Source organism: Oryctolagus cuniculus, chromosome 8 (assembly GCF_964237555.1).
Source record: "Oryctolagus cuniculus chromosome 8, mOryCun1.1, whole genome shotgun sequence".
Classification (NCBI taxonomy): Eukaryota; Metazoa; Chordata; class Mammalia; order Lagomorpha; family Leporidae; genus Oryctolagus; species Oryctolagus cuniculus.
The window spans coordinates 77,410,129-77,428,850 of NC_091439.1; the positions used below are offsets into that span (position 1 = coordinate 77,410,129).

At 41.5% G+C, this 18,722-nt stretch overlaps 1 protein-coding gene, 1 long non-coding RNA gene and 1 other non-coding gene across 5 annotated transcripts in view; 1 reads left to right on the forward strand and 2 right to left on the reverse strand.

Moving 5' to 3' along the window:
* LOC103350759 (uncharacterized) overlaps positions 1-18,722 on the reverse strand; it is a 90,527-nt gene that overhangs the window by 57,469 nt on the left and 14,336 nt on the right. For both annotated transcript variants that reach the window (XR_011378350.1, XR_518666.4), the window contains exon 2: positions 5,444-5,507. This is a non-coding gene — a long non-coding RNA (uncharacterized lncRNA). The remainder of the gene's footprint in view (positions 1-5,443; positions 5,508-18,722) is intronic.
* The window catches only part of LOC100008640 (ATP-binding cassette sub-family G member 2), a 125,852-nt gene that overhangs the window by 25,278 nt on the left and 81,852 nt on the right, over positions 1-18,722 (forward strand). The gene's annotated exons all lie outside the window — the stretch shown is intronic.
* Positions 8,112-8,218, reverse strand: LOC127483384 (U6 spliceosomal RNA). Its single transcript, XR_007909557.2, has one exon. It is a non-coding gene; the product is annotated as a U6 spliceosomal RNA (small nuclear RNA).

The following is an 18,722-nucleotide window of genomic DNA, read 5'->3' on the forward strand; positions in this document are numbered from 1 at the left end:
TCTTCATTTATTTTTCTTTTCTTTTCTTTTTTTTTTTTTTTTTTTTGACAGGCAGAGTGGACAGTGAGAGAGAGAGAGAGAGACAGAGAGAAAGGTCTTCCTTTTGCTGTTGGTTCACCCTCCAATGGCCGCCACAGCCGGTGTACTGCTGCCAGCGCATCGCGCTGATCTGAAACCAGGAGCCAGGTGCTTCTCCTGGTCTCCCATGGGGTGCAGGGCCCAAGCACCTGGGCCATCCTCCACTGCACTCCCGGGCCATAGCAGAGAGCTGGTCTGGAAGAGGGGCAACCGGGACAGAATCTGGCACCCTGACCGGGACTAGAACCCAGTGTGCTGGCGCTGCAGGCGGAGGATTAGCCTATTGAGCTGCGGCGCCGGCCAAGAGTCTGCATTTCTATCCAGCTCCCAGGTGAAGCCATGATGGTCTTCCCCAACCCTTTGAGTAGCAAGGGAGGAATTGGATAAGTGGTCTACATCAAACTGTGGTCCCCATCACAATCACCTGGAGAATTTGGGTAAAACACAAAGGCCAGATCTCATCCTACTCTACTTCAAGGAACCTAGGCCTCTGCATTTTTTCCTTCCTTTCTTTCAGATTCCTTTCCTTAGGTAGAGACAGAGAGAAAAATCTTCCATACTCTGGTTCATTCCCCAAATGGCCACAATAGCTGGAGCTGGGATGATCTGAAGCCAGGAGCCTGAAGCTTCTTCCAGGTTTCCTACACAGGTGAGGGGCCCAAGGGCTTGGGCCATCTTCTACTGCTTTCCTAGGCCCTAGCAGGGAACTTGATCGGAAGAGGAGCCGCTGGACTAGAACCAGCGCTCACATGGGATGCAGGCGGAGCAACCTACACAGTGCAAGCCTGGGCCTCTACATTTCTTATGCAGCTTCCTAGGTGATTCTGATGTACATTAAGAGATGAGGACAGCACGGGGCGGGGTGGGAGGGTGTAGGAACTCTCAGCCCTGGGCTATCTAACCACTCTGCCCCTTTGCCTTTTATTTGTAAATCTCACTTTCACTCCTGTTAGGCAGTGATCTTTATTTCCTGCAGTTTTCATAGTCTTGCTTCAGCATGAACCTCATACTTAGAGTGTTTCTGTACTTTTTTTTTTTTAAGTAATTCTACTTTAAATTATAGCAGAATCACTAAATAGCCTTGCCTTATTTAAGTATATCCAAAGCAACTTTCTGGTCTACAGAACAACTTTTGTCACAATGTGCTATTTTCCACATTTTTGGGCCCATACTTGTGATACATTGAAATAATTCCTAATTTCTCCCCAACAGCAGACAGATATGCCATCTCCTGGCATGATGGACTTTATAAAATGCTGTGTTGTTTCAGCCTTTGAATAGAAATAATAGCTTACACTTACTGAGTATTTGCAATTGCTGGACACTTTTATAAATAGTTTACATAGTTCAACTCATTTGTTTTCCTCTCAGCAACCTGTTTTGTTTTTAAGATTTATTTGAAAATTAGAGTTACGGAGAAAGAGGGAAAGGTCTTCCATCCTCTGGTTCACTCCCCAGATGGCCACAATAGCCAGGGCTGGGCCAGGCCAAAGCAAGGAGCTTTTTCCGACTCTACCAAGTGGGTGTCAGGGGCACAAGCACTTGGGCCTCTTCTACTGCTCTCGAAGGTGTATTAACAGGGAGCTGGGTCAGACGTAGCTGGGACATAAATCCACACCCACGTGGGATGCTGGTGTTGCAGGCAGCGACTTAACTGGCTAAGCCACAATGCCAGCCCTAGGTTTCTCTCTCTCTCTCTCTCTCTCTCTTTTTTTTTTTTTTTTTTTTTTTGACAGAAGACTGAGGAGCTTAGCCAAATTGACACACGTGGGATACAGAAGAGCAGGGATCTGAAGGCTGAAGGCTGGCAGTCTTACTATACGATTTTTGAGTTTCACTGGTTTCTACGTTGTTAACCTCAGTTACTTTATTAAATTCTTATATTTTGCTCCTTTTAAATAGACTTCATTTTGTAATTCAGTTCACTGTAAAGTGGAGCAGAGTTCCTATATGCCGCCTGGCCCCAGTGCTTCACACAGCCTCCCTGCTCTCAACATCCCCTGCCAAGGTGGTACCTTTATTTCAGAGGATGACCTCTCACCCAGGCATCTTGATCCCCCAAAGCAATATATTTGAGTTTATTCTTGGTGTTGTACATTCTTTGGGTTTGGACAAATGTATAACCGATGTGGGCAATTAAGATGTTGGTTACTGATCTAGGTTCTTGTCTCTCACAGAGATAGAAATAAGTGAAGACTGGTACCATGTGCAAATAGGAACAGACTTTACTTGGCAGTGAGGGAATAAATGCACATTCACATGAGAAACACTCAACATGAGTGGCTGAAGATCACCTGTAAACGAGAGAAAAGGAAAATGGAAAATGGTACCTGTGATTGGGAGGGTGGGTCTGAGCTCCGAGGACGAATAGCGCCCATGAGAGCCGTGCCCATGAGAGCTGTGCTCCTGAGTACATCCCACAGTGAAAAGAGCGCAGAGAGTGGTACTTGTAAGCAGGGTCCAAGGCAGAGAGCGCTTTCCTGCTTCCAACTCTTTTATAAAGAAGAGGGGGAAGGTGTGGAGTAACGCACCAATTGGTTCTGCAAATGAAGCAGGGTCTGCAACAGGTGAATCCTGGGAAGGTGGATGTATCGTCAACAGTTAAAGAGACAGCATCATTGTAGCCCCTCATCACATCTAGCTAGCTTCCTGCCTATTTACCTCACATCATAATGACCCCTGTAATATCAACAGTGGTTTTGGGGCCAGCGTGGTGGCATAGTGGGTAAAGCCTGCACCTGCAGTGCCGGCATCCCATATGGGTGCCAGTTCCTGTCCCGACTGCTCCATTTCCCTTCCAGCTCTCTGCTATGGCCTGGAAAAGCAGTACAAGATGGCCCAAGTCCTTGGGCTCCTGCACCTGTGTGGGAGACCCGGAAGAAGCTCCTGGCTCCTGGCTTCGGATTGGCGCAAATCTGGCCGTCGCGGCCATTTGGGGAGTGAACCCGCAGATGGAAGACCTTTCTCTCTGTCTCTCCTCTCTCTCTGTAACTCTGCCTTTCAAATAAAATAAATAACCTAAAAACAAAACAAAACAAAAAAGAGTGGTTTCACTGCACTAAAATCCTCTGTGGGCCTCATACTCCTTTCTCTCTCTCACTTTCTCTAAGATTCCATTTATTTATCTGAAAGGTAGAGTTACAGACAGATGGAGGGAGAGACAGAAAGGTCTTCCATCTGTTGGTTCACTCCCCAAAATGGCTGTAACTTCCAGAGCTGAGCTGATCAGGAGCCAGGAGCTTTTTCCTGGTCTCCCACACTGCAGGTGCCCAAGCACTTGAGCCATCTTCCACTGCCTTTCCCAGGCCACAAGCAGAGAGCTGGATTGGAAGTGGAACAGCCGACACATGAACTAGTGCCAGAATGGGATGCCAGCACCACAGGTGGAGGCTTAGCCTACTACGCCACAGTGCAACCCCCCCCCCTTTCTTTTTCTTTTAAATATTTATTTATTTGAAAGGTAGAGTTACAGAAAGGCAGAGAGAGAGAGAGAGAGAGAGAGAGAGAAATCTGTCCGCTGGTTCACTCCCAAAATAGCTGCAATGGCTAGAGCTGGCCCTATCCGAAGCCAGAAGCCAGGAGTTTCTTCCGGGTCTCCCACACGGGTACATGGGTACAAGCACTCAGGCCATTTTCTACTGCTTTTCCAGGCCATAGCAGAGAGCTGTATAGGAAGTGGAGCAGTCGGGACTAGATCCAGCACCCATATGCGATGCCAGCACTGCAGGCGGTGGCTTTACCCAGAATGCCACAGTGCCGCTTTCCCCACCCTGCCCCACCATGCTGATCATTTTCCTCTCCATAGTTCTACCTTTTCTAGACTGTCACATAGTTGGAATCATACAGCGCACAACCTTTTTGCACATTGGCTAGTCTCAGAAATATGCATTAAAGTTTGCACTATGCATTCTCACAGTTTGACAGTTCACTTATTTTTTGATAACCCCAGTGTCTGGATATAACACAGTTTATGCATTCACCTACTAAAGATGTCTTAGATGTTTTCACATTTTGGCAATTTTGAATAAAGCTGCTCTAAACATTAGTGCTGGCTTTTATGTGGATGCAAGTTTTCAACCTTACTGTGTGAATACCAAAGAGCATGCCTGCTGCACCAGATGGTATCAGCATGTTTAGTTTTGAAAAAGCCTCAAAATTGACTTCAAACGTGGTTATACCACTTTGCATTTCCACTAGTAATTAATGAGAGTTCCTATCACTTTGTTGGGAAAGGTGAGAGAGACAGGAGAGGCAAATAGAGCACCTATCTGCTGGCTTACTCCCTAAATGCCTGCAACTGGCCAGAATGAAGCTTCGGAGCCGGGAACTCAATCTACCCAATTGGGTAACAGGAAGCCAATGAATTGTGCCATCACATCTGCATCCCAGGGTCTGTATTAGCAGGGATCTAGAATCAGGAGTTAGAGGCAGGTGTTAAACCCAGGTACTTTGATGTGGAAAGCAGGCATCTTTTTTTTTTTTTTTTTAAGATTTATTTATTTGGAAGTCAGAGTTACACAGAGAGAGGAGAGGCAGAGAGAGAGAGTGAGAGGTCTTCCATCCATCCGATGGTTCACTCCCCAGATGGCCACAACAGCTGGAGCTGGGCTCATCTGAAGCCAGGAGCCAGGAACTTCTTCCGGGTCTCCCATGTGAGTGCGGGGGTCCAAGGACTTGGGCCATCTTGTACTGCTTTCCCAGGCCATAGCAGAGAGCTGGATCGGAAGTGGAGCAGCTGGGTCTCGAACCAGTGGCCATATGGGATGCCGGCGCTTCAGGCTAGGGTGTTAACTAACTGCGCCACAGCGCCGGCCCCAATAAATACATTTTTTAATACTCAGAAAAAAACCTTGCATCTGTCCTGAACATGTACAGACAGTTTTTCTTGGCCATTATTCCCCAAAACAATGCAGCATAATAGCTATTTACAGAGCACTTACACTGAATTAGTTATTGGAAGTCATCTGGAGATGATTTAGAGAAGACAGGAGGATGTGCATGGGTTATGGACAGACACTGCACCACTTAGTGTCAGGCCTTTGAGCATCTGTGGATTTTGGTATCCTCAGGAGTCCTGGAATGCATTTTCCAAGAGAACAAGGAATAATCCCGTAGCTTCAGGAACCCACGCTGCTTCTGGCTTGTTGCTTTGCCAAGTGTAGCTTCCACTTCAAAACCATTTCCCAATCCCCGAGGGCTACAGGAATCCCTGTAGTCCTCACATTTGGATTCCCGCCAGCAGAAAGAGGAAGGGCAAGGAGTGCTCCTGGCTCCCATGAACCGCTGGCTGAAGGAGGGGAAGGAACATGTGATGTTTAAAACATGATAAACCTTTGCTGTATGAAGTGAAAGCCCATCTACCCACCTCCACAGCAGCTTTAGGAGACATTAATCAGGGCTCTGTTCACGTGACCTTGTTTGTAACAAGCCTGTGAACAAAAATGGAGTGAAGGTTGATCTTGTGTACTACCTGTGACCCAGGAGAATTCAGATACCTTTAGTTTTATCGACAGCAATGCTTTTTAAAGTTAAAAATAACTGTATATCCCAATATATCAAAGAGAATACAGAACACATTTATTGATATATGTACTTTACATGTAAAAATGTATAACATTTACCTAATAGGAAGTTAGTCAATGAACACAGAATATTTTTAATGGGCATGGAAACGTGAAAAGGAATTTCTATATTATAGTTGTAGTAAGCCTCTGAAATAAATTTCTTTTGGCATTTATCATAGTCGCACAATTTGAGAAAAAAATCAGATTCATGGACTAGTGGTCAGAAGTGGTTTCAGATTTTTCTTTTGTTCATCTTATAATTTTGTGACTTTCTAATTAAACAGAGATGACAAGAGAAAATTTATTCTGACAGTTAAAAATAGTAAAAGTGAACATACACATTTCCAATATGTTAGAATGCATAGTACTACAAAAAGACATGGAAATTTATCTTTAGACAATTTCTTAAATATTTTATTGTTAACTTTTTTTTTTACTTTTTAAAAATTTACTTATTTGAAAAGCAGGTATAAACAGGGACAGAGATATAGACAGAAGGAGAGTCTATCCTCTGTTTCATTCCCCAAGCGCCTGGGCTAGACCAGCCTGGGAACACAATCTATGTCTCCCACATGGGTGGCAGGCACTCAAGTACTTGTGCCAACACCTGCTCTTTCCTAGGTTGCACATTAGCAGGAAGCTGGAATCCAGAGCAGAGCTAGGACTTATTCCCAAGCAAACCAATATGGAATGCAGGCATCCCAAGTGGTGCCTTAACTGCTACACCAAACACCTGCCTCTTAGATGTTACCAATAAAGAAATAATGATGCAGTTTTACACATATTTAGATTAGAATATTTGTACTGACTTTTTAAGAAATAGCTCTGTTGAGGGGCTGGCACTGTGGCGCAGTGGGTTTTGTCCCAGCCTGCAGTGCCGGCATCCCATATGGGCACTGGTTTGAGACCCTGCTGCTCCTCTTCTGATCCAGCTCTCTGCTATGGCCTGGGAAAGTAATAGAAGATGGCCCGAGTCCTTGGGCCCCTGCACCCGCATTGGAGACCTGGAAGAAGTTCCTGGCTCCTGGCTTCAGATCAGTTCAGTTCTGGTCGTTGCGGTCATTTGGGAGTGAACCAAGTGGAATGGAAGGTTCTCTCTCTCTCTCAAACAAATAAAATAATTCTTTAAAAAAAAGAGAAATTGTTCTGTTGAAATTTAGGTCCCATATAATTTACCCATTTTAAGTGTATGATTCAATGAATTTCAGTAATAAGTAGAATAAACCAGTAGCAATCAAGTTTTACGATATTTCTTTCACCTCAAGATTCCTCATGCCCATTTGCACTCTCTTGTGCCATGCAAGCCCCAAACAACTTTTAACTGTAAAGATTTGCCTCCCTAGGCATTGCATGAAATGGAATCTTGCAATCCTTTTGTCTCTCTTCTTTCATTGAGCGTATTTTTGTCAAACTGTTCCAAAGTGATTGTATCATGTTACAACCCCTGGAACAATGGATAAGTGTTCCAGTTTCTTTATATCCTCTCACCAATACTTGATATATGTTCTCTCTCTCTCTCTCACCAATACTTGATATATGTGTTCTCTCTCTCTCTCTCGCTCTTGAAGAGACAGAGAGAGTAAGCTCCCACTCACTGGTTTGCTCCTCAAATGCCCTCAGTGGCCTGGGCTGGGCCAGGGCTAAAGCTAGAAGCCAGGAAAGCTCTCCATGTTGCCACATGGATGTCAGAAACCACACTACTTAGGTCATCACCGCTGTTTCTCCAGCTCTGCATTAGCCAGAAGCTAGAGCTGGAGCTGGAAATCCAAGCCAAGTTCTCAGATACGGGATGTGGGCATCTTAACTGCAGTGCTAACATCTGTCCCCATCATTTTGATTGAAGAGGTATCTCGTTGTGGTTTTAATTTGTATTTCCTAAAAATCAATGATGTTGGACATCTGATCACGTACTTATTATTAATTAACATGTATGGGGTCAGCATCGTGGCACAGCAGGTTAAGCCACCTATGACGTCAGCATCCCATATGGTGCTGGCAGCTCCACTTCCTATCCAGCTCCCTGTTAATGCACCTGGGAAAGCAGCAGGTGGCTCAAGTACTTGGGCCCATGCCACCCACGCGGGAGACCTGAATGAAGCTCCTAGCTCCCAGCTTCAGCCTGGCGCAGCCCTGGCTGTTATGGCCATCTGGGGAATGAACCAATGGATGGAAGATCAATCTCTCTCTCTCTCTCTCTCTCTCCTCTCTCTCTCTTCTTTCTCTCTCTCTCTTCTTTCTCTCTCTCTCTCTCTCTCTCTCTCTATATATATATATATTCTCTCCATAATTCTGCCTTTCAAATAAGTAAGCAAATCTTTACAAAAGAAACACATATAATATTTTTAAAAAAACTTTAATAAAGATAAATTTCAAAAGTACAACCTTTGGATTATAGCAGCTTTTCCCCCCATAGCCTCCCTCCCACCCACATCCATTCCCTCTCCCATCCCATTCTTTATCAAGATTCATAAAAATATGGAACACTTCATGAATTTGCATATCATCCTTGCGCAGGGGCCATGCTAATCTTCTCGGTATCATTCCAATTTTAGTATATGTGCTGCCAAAGCGAGCACCATATATAGTTTCTTTAATTTACTTTTCAAAATAGAGTCAAAAGATATTTTTATATAAGAGAGAGAGGAAGGAAGGAAGGAAGGAAGGAAAGAAGGAAGGAAGGAAGGAAGGAAGGAAGGAAGGAAGGAAGGAAGGAAGGAAGGAAGGAAGACTCCTTTTTGGAGTGTATGTGTGTATAGAAATCTTTGTTATAGTTATAAGTATATTTATCATATATTTTATTTGCAAATGTTTTCCCTCAGTCTGTGACTTTTTTTCATTGTCTTAATGTTTAAAATACATTTTAGAAATGATATTTACATAAAAGTTTGTGAATTCTATGAAGCCTCCATTAAGTGCCCTGAGGAGTATCGGTCCATAGTGAAATATACTGCAAGTGAGTGTTTCACTGACATTTAAATTTAGCAAGCAGAGTAACGTATCTTCAGCAGAACCATGGACTGGTGGAGATGGAAGAGACCTTGCAATTAACCAGACACCATTCTAATTTTACAAGAATGTTTCCAAAGGTTCATGGGAAATGGAATTTAAACTTAAATTTCTTTGGTGTAAAAAAATTCAAATCCGTTTTCAAAGAGGTTTTCAAACAGCTCATGAAAAAATGTATGTTATGAAAAATTATTTGTGAATTTCAAAGTATTTTCACACCAAAATAAACTTATCTTTTAATGATTTTCACAAACTTTTTGAGGTACACTGTATAAACAGACTCCTTTATGTCTGAATGACTTAGCTGCGATCCCCAAATGCAAGGTTTTACGGAAAATGGAGACTCAGCTTGGATTTGAGGATTAACAGAGACATCAGTACGGATATGTTCAGGTAGCACAGGAGTGCAAGTTGGGAAAATCAGTGTTTCTTGATGGGGCTAGGATTTATTTTCTGGCTACAGATAAAGGGGATTAGGCATCAAAGACAGGAAGGGAGAACTCTGGACACAATAAAACCTAGGCATTAAAAATAGACACCGCTGCAAATACTGTTTGTTGTTTTAAAAAAGGAAAAAAAATGAGCAAAAACTCACACAGTTAAGTATTGTGTTCAGTATATAAGGCTGACTTTGAACATTTACCTCAAATAACCCCATGCCTCTGCATTTCTTTTTTTAAAAAAACCTCTTTAAAGCTCACAATTCACTAATTTAATAACTTATTAAATTAATTGGTTCATTTAACAGTGAATTTATTCAGCACCTATTATAACTGTGCTAAAAAAGTAGCTTATACTCTTATAAGGAAAACATAAATAAGCAGTTGTCAAATTATGAAAACCAAATATGGTTCCCCAAAACATTATGAACCAAGTACCTCTTATATTATCAGGTATATTTATAAGTATAAACATATTACCATGAAATCAAAAGTTGTTTCTTTGAAAATATCAGCAGAATTCACAAACCTTTGGCTAGATTGTCTAAGGAAAATGGAAAGAAGACTCAGATTACTAAAATAAGAAATTAACACTGGAGACATTGCTACTGATTTTATAAGAAATGAAAAGAATTACAGGAGAATACTGGCAGCAACTTCCCATCAACAATTTGGATAATATAGATAAAATGGACAAATTCCTCAAAAAATGAAATCCACCAAAACTGACTCATGAAAAAATAGAAAATCAATAACGGGCAAAGAGATTGAATCAGTAATCATAAGCTTCTCGACAAAGAAGAGTGTGGGGAGCAACTGAGACTAGACTAAGTTACTGGAATTAAGACTTATTCTATGCATCTGATCTCCCACAATATGGCACTGAGAGAGAGACCAAACAACTTCTACGCAGCTGCCTCCAGTTCGACCAATCAACTGCAGGAGCTGATCCTGCTCCTGATTGGAGGAGAGCAGCGTGCTCGGCATGTGGGCAGCAGAGCATGGATTGGTGAAAGAGGACTATAAAGGAGGAGAGAGACAACATGCACCAGGAACACCTGAGGAGCATCTGAGCAGCCCCCGAGAGAGCCGGCCGGTGGTGTGCTGCTCCTCCATGGAAGCGGGGAAAGCGGCTGGGGGTTCTGCCCCTCCACGGAGGTGGAGGGGCCGGCAGCTAACCCAGGACGGCGTCGTTCCTCCACGAGTGATGCCGGCAGCTAACCCGGGAAGAGCCAGGCAGAAAGAACAGCGCAGGGTCCAGTGTCATTCCTCCGCGAATGGGGGAGCGACAGAAGAGCAATGGACCAAATGTGTTCACATGTGAATTCTGTGAAATATTTCAAGAAGTAACACCAATCATTTTTCAAACTGTCCCACAAAACTGAAGAGGGAACAATATTTCCTAACTCATTCTATAAGGTCAGCACTACTCTGAGATCAAAACTAAGTCAAGAAAACCACAGATCATAATCCCCAATAAATATTGATGCAAAAATCTTCAATAAGATACTACAAACTAAATTCGTCAATATATTAAAAGTACTATACACCATGATGAAGTGAAATTTAATCCTAGAATGTGAGAACCCACTCAACATTTGAAAACCAATTAATTTAATACAATTCCTTAACAGAATGAAAGGTCAAACTTATAATGTTGATTTCAATTCATGCATAAAATGTGTTTGATAAATTCAGCACTATGTAATGAGGAAAACAAACACACAAAAAAATCCTGGTAGACTAGGAATAAAAAGAAACTTCCTCAGCTTGATAAAAAAAAAAAAAAGCACAGAGTTACCATAATACTCAATGGTGAAAGACTGAAAGCTTTTCCTTTAATCAGGAGTGAGACAAGATGCTTGATTTTCCCATCATATATTCAACATGGTGTTAGAAGTTTTAGCCAAAGAAATTAAGTATGAAAAAGAATGGCATCCAAATTAGAAAGGGAGAATTAAGTCATCTTTATTCACAGATGCTGTGATATTATATGTAGAAAGCCCTAAAGATTACACACTTGCCACAAAAATATTAGAGCTGTTAAGAGAATTTAGGAAAGTAGCAGGATACAAAATGAAGACATAAAAATTAGTTGCATTTTACAGTGTTATAATGAACAATTAACTTGAAAAAAGAAAGAAAACAATTCTATTTTTAATAACACTAAAAAGAATAAACTGAGGAATAAATTTAACCAAAGAGGCAGATTTGTACACTGAAAACTATAAAATATTGCTGGAAAAAATTAAAACATAAATAAGTGGGAATATGACCTATTCTCATGAATTGGTAGATTTAATGTTGTAAAGATGACGACACTACCCAAAGTTGTCTACAGATTCAATGCAAATCCCATCAAAAATTTTTAAAAGATTTATTTATTTATTTGAAATAGTAACAAAGAGAAATAAGGAGAGGCAGAGAGAGAGAGAGAGAGAGAGAGAGAGAGAGAGAGGTCTTTGATCTGCTGGTTCATTCCTCAATTGGCTGCAATGGCTGGAACTGAATCAATCCGAAGTCAGGAGGGAGGAGCTTCTTCCGGGTCTCCCATGTGGGTGCAGGGGCCCAAGGACTTGGGCCATCTTCTACCGCTTTCTCAGGCCATAGCAGAGAGCTGTATTGGGAGGGGAGCAGCCCAGAATCAGTCCTTAAGGCATTCGGATCTGGCTAAAAAGCCCATGAGAGTATTTCAGGCATGGAAAGCCAAGACACTCTGGCAAAAAAAAAAAAAAAAAAAAAACAAAAAAACAAAAAAAAACAAAAAAACAAAAAAAAAACCAACTAAAAGGAATGGGCCATCAAAGAAGGAGGCACCTTTCTCTGAAAGGAGAGAACTTTCACTTTGACTATGGCCTTGTCTAAATAAATCGGAGTTGGCGAAGTCAAGAGGCTTCCATAGCCTTGGCAACTCATGAAAAGAGCCTCGGGTGATTACTGATGCCATAAATAAGAGTGTCAATTGTTAAAGCAACAACAGGAGTCACTGTGCACTTACTCCCCACGTAGGACCTTTGTCCTTAATGTGTTGTATTATAGCAATTAACGGTATAACTAGTACTCAAACAATACTTTATACTTTGTGTTTCTTTGTGGGTGCAAACTGTTGAAATCTTTACTTAGTATATACTAAGTTGATCTTCTGTATATAAAGATAATTGAAAATGAATCTTGATGTGAATGGGATGGGAGAGGGAGCAGGAGATGTGGGAGATGGGATGGTTGCGGGTAGGAGGGAGGTTATGGGGGGAAAAAGCCACTGTAATCCAAAAGTTGTACTTTGGAAATTTATATCTATTAAATAAAGGTTAAAAAAGACATATGGAAATGCTATATCACAGATGCAGGAGTTGAATAAGAGAAATAAAATTAAGCCCTGAATAAAAAAAAAAAAAAAAGAAAGAAAGAAAGAAAGAAAGAAAGGAAGGAAGGAAGGAAGGAAGGAAGGAAAGAAAAAGGAAGTGGAACAGCTGGGACTCGAACTGGTGCAGGCGGCACCTTTACCCACTATGCCACAGCACCTACCTTATCAAAATTTTAATGGCGTTTTTTGTAGAAATAGAAAAATCCATTTAAAATTCATATGAGTTTCCTGGGATTCTTAATAGTCAGAGTAGGGGTTGGCACTGTGGTGTAGTAGGTTTAGCCATTCCATATGAGTGATACTTTTGAGTCCCAGCTGCTCCACTTTTGATCTAGCTCCATGCTAATGTGCCTGAGAAAGCAGCAGAAGATGATCCAAGTGCTTGTGCCCCTGCACCCATGTGAAAGACCCAGAAGAAGCTCCTAGCTCCTGGCTTCAGATAGGCTCAGCTCTGGCTGTTGCAGCCTTTTGGGGAGTGAACCAGAGGATGGAAGATGGATTCTCTCTCTCTCTCTCTCTGATGCTGCCTTTCAAATAAATAAATAAATATTTGTTTAAAAAAAGATGTAAAAAATAGAATCTTAAAAAAGAACAAAATTGGAGGTCTCACACTTCTTTACTTCAAAATCTCCTAAAAAGCTATTGTAATTAAACCAGTATATTAATGGCATAAAGACAGACATGTAAACAAGTTAATAGAGTGAGAGCCCAGATAAAACCTGTGACCATTTTGGGGAATTGATTTTCTTTTTTTTCCCCAAAGATACTGTTTATTTAATAAGTACAAATTTCATAAGTACAGTTTTAGGAATATAGTGATTCTTTCCATCATACCCACTCTCCCATCCCCACTCTTACCCAATCTCCTTCTCCCTCTCCCATTCCCAGTCCCATTCTCTATTAAGAAAAAAAAAAACAAACTGTTCCTTGACAGTCAAGACAAGGGCTGTTCAAGCATTGCTTCTCAAAGTGTCAATTTCAGATATACAGATTTCATTTTGGCTGCTTTATTAGTTATCACAGATCAGGGAAACCATATGGTATTTGTTCCATTGGGACTGGCTTATTTCAATAAGTATGATGTTTTCTAGATTCATTCATTTTGTTGTAAATGACTAGACTTCTTTTTTACTGCTGTATAGTATTCCATAGGGTACATATCCCATAATTTATTTATCCAGTCTTCAGTTGATGAGTATTTAGGTTGATTCCAAGTCTTAGCTATTGTGAATTAAGTTGCAATAAACATGGGGGTACACATAACTCTTTTATTTTCTGATTTCATTTCCCTTGGGTAAATTCCTGGTTGTGGGATGGCTGGGTCATATGGTAGGTCTATATTCAGATTTCTGAGGTATCTCTGCACTGTCTTCCTAGTGGTTTTTACCAGTTTACATTCCCACCAACAGTGTATTAGGGTACCTTTTTCCCCTCATCCTCACCAGCATTTTTGTCTGTTGATTTCTGTATGAAAGACATTCTAACTGGAGTGAGGTGAAATCTCATCGTGGTTTTGATTTGCATTTCCCTGATGGCTAGTGATCCTGAGCATTTTTTCACGTGTCTGTTGGCCATTTTGATTTCCTCTTTCAAAAAATGTCTGTTTAACTCCTTGGCCCATTTCTTAACTGGATTGTTTATTTTGTTGTTGTGGAGTTTCTTGATCTCTTTGTATGTTCTGGTAATTAATCCTTTATCAGTTGCATTGTTTACAAATAATTTCTCTGATTCTGTAAGTTGCCTCTTCACTTTGCTGAGTGTTTCTTTTGCAGTAAAGAAGCTTCTCAGTTTGATGTAATCCCATTTGTCAATTTTGGCTTGTTTTTCCTTGTTGATTTTCTGTCTGCTTGATCTGTCCATTGCTGAAAGTGGGGTATTGAAATCTCCCCATTACTATTGTATGTGAGACTACATCTCCCTTAATATTTCTTTTAAATAGCCAGGTGCCATGTAATTAGGTGCATATACATTTATAATAGTCACATCTTCCTCTTGAATTGATCCCTTAATTGTTACATAGTGCCCTTCTTTGTCTCTTTCAACAGTTTTGTGAGAAAGTCTATTTTGTCTGATATTAGGATGGCTACACCAACTCTTTTTTGGTTTCTGTTGGCATGGAATATCTTTTTTCATCATTTCACTTTCAGTCTGTGTACATCTTTGTTGTCGAGATGTATTTCTTGTATGCAGCAAAATAGATGGATTTCATTTTTCAATCCATTCTGCCAGTCTGTGTTTTTTACCTGGAGAGTTAAGGCCATTTACATTCAAGGTGATAATTAGTAAGTAATGACTTTGCCCTGCCATTTTTCCAAATATATTCCTATTTTTTACTTTGGATTTCCTTTGTACTTTTACTGGAAGCTTTCCTTCCTTTATCTTCTTCTGTAATGATGACTATGTTTTTGTGCTTCTGTGTGCAGCACATCTTTAAGCATCTTCTGCAGGGCTGGATGGCTAGTGACAAATTCTTTCAATTTCTGTTTGTCACGGAAGGTCTTTAATTCACCTTCCTTCATTAATGAGAGCTTGCACGTGCATTATTCTGGGTTGACAGTTTTTTTCTCTTAAGACTTGGAGTATATCTCACCATTCTCTCTTATCCTGTAGAGTTTCTGATGAGAAGTCCACTGTGAGTCTAATTGCAGATCCTCTGAAAGTAATCTGGTGTTTCTCTCATGCACATTTTAGAATCTTTTATGTTTTATTGTAGAGAGTTTGAATACAATGTGTTGTGGTGAAGATCTTTCCTTGCCATGTCTATTAGGAGTTCTATGTGCTTCCTGTACTTGGGTGCGCCTTTCTTTCTCCAAATTGGAGAAATTTTCTGTTATTATTTCATTAAAAAGGCTTTCTAATCCTTTCTTTCTACATCTTCAGGAACTTCTAGAACACATATGTTGGGTTGTTTGATAATATCCTGTGGATTCTTAACAGTGTTTTTTAGATTTCTAATTTCTTCTTCTTGTGTTTGGTCTGACTGTATAATTTCCTGTACTTTGTCTTCAAAGTCGGATATTCTTTCTTCTGCTTTACTGATTCTGTTGTTGAGGCTCTCCATTGTATTTTTTTATCTGTTCCATTGAATTCTTCATTTCCAAGATTTCATTTTTTTAAAGATTTATTTATTTATTTATTTGAAAGTCAGGGTAACACAGAGAAAGAGGAGAGGCAGAGAGAGAGAGAGAGAGAGAGAGAGAGATCTTTGATCTGCTGGTTCATTCCCCAATTGGCCACAATAGCCGGAGCTGTGCCAATCCAAAACCAGGAGCCAGGAGCTTCTTCCAGGTCTCCCACATAGGTGCGTGGGCCCAAGGACTCGGGCCATCTTCTACTGTTTTTCCAGGCCACAGCAAAGAGCTTCATCAGGATGCCGGCACTGCAGGCAGTGGCTTTACCTGCTACACTGCAGTGCCAGCCCCCCAAGATTTCATTTTGATTTCTCCTTAAGATCTCAATTTCATGGGAGAAATTTTCTTTCTTGTCATGTATGGATTTCATTAGTTCTTGCATTTGCTTGTGATATTTCTAAGTAATCTTATGATCAATTTTTTGAATTCCATTTCTCACATTTCTTCAACTTCATAATCTTCACAATCTGAAATTCAGGTGTTGTGTTCTTCTGGGAGAGTCATATTGTCTTCCTTGTTCTTGCTTCTTGGATTGGTGCATTTGTTATTCAGCATTTGTGAGGGTACTCATTCATTTCTTTGATTTTTCACTGTGGCAGCTTTTATCTTTGAACTATGTCTGATTGGATTAGTGGTGTGTCTGCTTTCAGGGAATACCTAGAGACGTATGATGGGAGTGGCCAGGGAGCTCTGTTTAGTGCTTCAGGGTAAAGGTTGTATCTGAGGTGACACACCCAGGTTTGGCATGGTAAATCTCTCTCTCTCTCTTTTTTTTTTTTCCCTATGGTAGGTTTCTTGTCTGTTGGCATAGACTCAGCTGAGCTCCTCTCCTTCAAGGAGACTAGTGCCTTGGCACTAGTCCCAGTGAGTATATCATTAGTCTGCTTTGGCACAAGGACCATACCAAGGATCTTACAGTCCTCTGGATAAGCTCAGATTCCCCAGCAATGTCTCTCACCAAGTAACTAGGGAGTCCTGATTATGTGGAGCCTCCTGCAGTGACTGCCCAGTGTCCAGCCACACCCTGAGTCCTCCCACGTGGTCTCAGAGTTTTCATAGTCCCAGCACACAAGCCTCCCATAGTCGTGAGCATCCAGCCCCCTGTCTATTCTCTCCATCAGTCTCAGGAGTCTCAGCAACTCAGTCTCCACTGGCTTCCTAGACATGGAGACCTACAGAGCACCAGGGAGGCAAGCTGGCTGGGTGGACAGCCAGCCTGGCACCTCCTCCCCTGTGTACCAGTTTCCTACAGTTGGCACTCTTTTTTTAAGCCACACTCCTTCCCAGCACTGCCTGCTTCTAGACCAAAGACCCTCCTCTCGCTGGCATTAGTCATTCCTCCCATTGTGGGTTTCTGTCATGGAGACACATTTATCTTGGATTTGCAACTGCTTACCCTGTCTTGTTTTTCTTCTTTAATTTGATCCATGGTTGAGGAAGATTATGAAGGGTGAATGAATTTGCAACACTTTCTCTCTCCAAATACTACTTCTGCCAACAGTTTCACAGAAAATACTGGTGGCATTATTTCCTTTTTCTTTTTTTTTTAAAAGATTTATTTATTTATTTGAAAGTCAGAATTACATAGAGAGAGAAGGAGTCAGAGAGAGAGAGAGAGGTCTTGGTTCACTCTCCAACTGGCTGCAACAGCCGGAGCTGAGCTGATCTGAACCCAGGAGCCAGGAGCTTCCTCCAGGTCTTCCAATGTGGATACAGGGGCCCAAGGACTTGGGTCATTTTCTACTGCTTTTCCAGGCCATAGCAGAGAACTGGATTGGAAGTGCAACAGCCGGGACTGGAACCGGCATCCATATGGGATGCTGGCACTGCAGGTGGTGGCTTTACCTGCTATGCCACAGCGCTGGTCCCAAGTGGCATCATTTCTTACATCCTCACTAATGCAGAGAGTCAGGAGGTGAGGCTAGTTGTTGACTGGCTGCACCATATCAGGCTGTTTGCTTAATTTCACTGTGCTTCAATCTCATCATCTCCTAGATAGAGATTTCAGTAGAGCTTATGTAAGAGCATTGTTTGTGAAGATTAAAGGAAATTTAGAGACACAGACATGCACACTCACACACTACCCACCCTGAAGTTTAAAGATTTATTTAATTAATTATTTATTTATTTGAAAGGCAGGGCAATAGAGAGAGGGAGAGAGAGAGATATCTGTCATCTGTTGGTTCATCCTCTAAATGGCTGTAACAGCCAAGTTTTGGTCAGGCAAAAGCCAGAGGCCAAAAAACTCCACCCTGGTCTCCCACCTAGGTGGCAGGGCCCCAAACATTAGGGTTGTCTGCTGCTGCTTTCCCAGGCACATTAGCAGGAAGCTGGATAGGAAGTGGAGCAGCCTGGACAGGATACTGGTGTCACAAGTGGAAGCTTAACCTTCTGTTCCACAACATGTGCCCCTCCTAAGTTTCTTAAACACTGCCTGGCAAGTAGCAAGTCTCAACACATGTTAGCTGTTATTCTTGGCCTTGGATAAACACTGAGATCACCTTATGTTTTCCAAAATTGCACATTATTTTAGTTAATCTGTATTCAACCCTGTAGCACAGATACTAACACCCCTAATCTGAAGTAAAGGAGGCAGCCAGCATCGAAACTGCAGAGTTGGGACAAAACCTGGGCCATATCGAAGTTGACTAATGGCTCTGTCATACATAGAATCTAATGTCTATTTCTTGGGGTCATTTAAGGAGGGCATTAAGAGACTAAAGTGTAGTTCTGGATGAGGACACAAGCTTTACCTGTGTTAACACCATCCATTACAATATTAAGCACGCTGATCAGATGTGAAAAATCATCAGACATCGCATGGTGAATCATAATATCATTTAATGCTCTATACCCTTAACTTTAGTTGACCCCAAATAAACTCTTATCTCTACAAGCAATGAATGCGTCTCAGCAGTCAGAACAGTGTCATGTGGAAAAGGCCAGTCTCCGTGAGACTCTGCTCCATTTTTACAACCTCCGATTCAGGTGAAAGTAGATAAGCCCCTGAATGATCCAGGGTACACTCACTTTTCTTAGTCAATCCATAAACACTTATCAGCTAATGGTTGTGTTCAAAGCACTGAGCTAGGCAATACATCATAAGAAATACGCTCATTCCGTCATTTCCACTTACGGT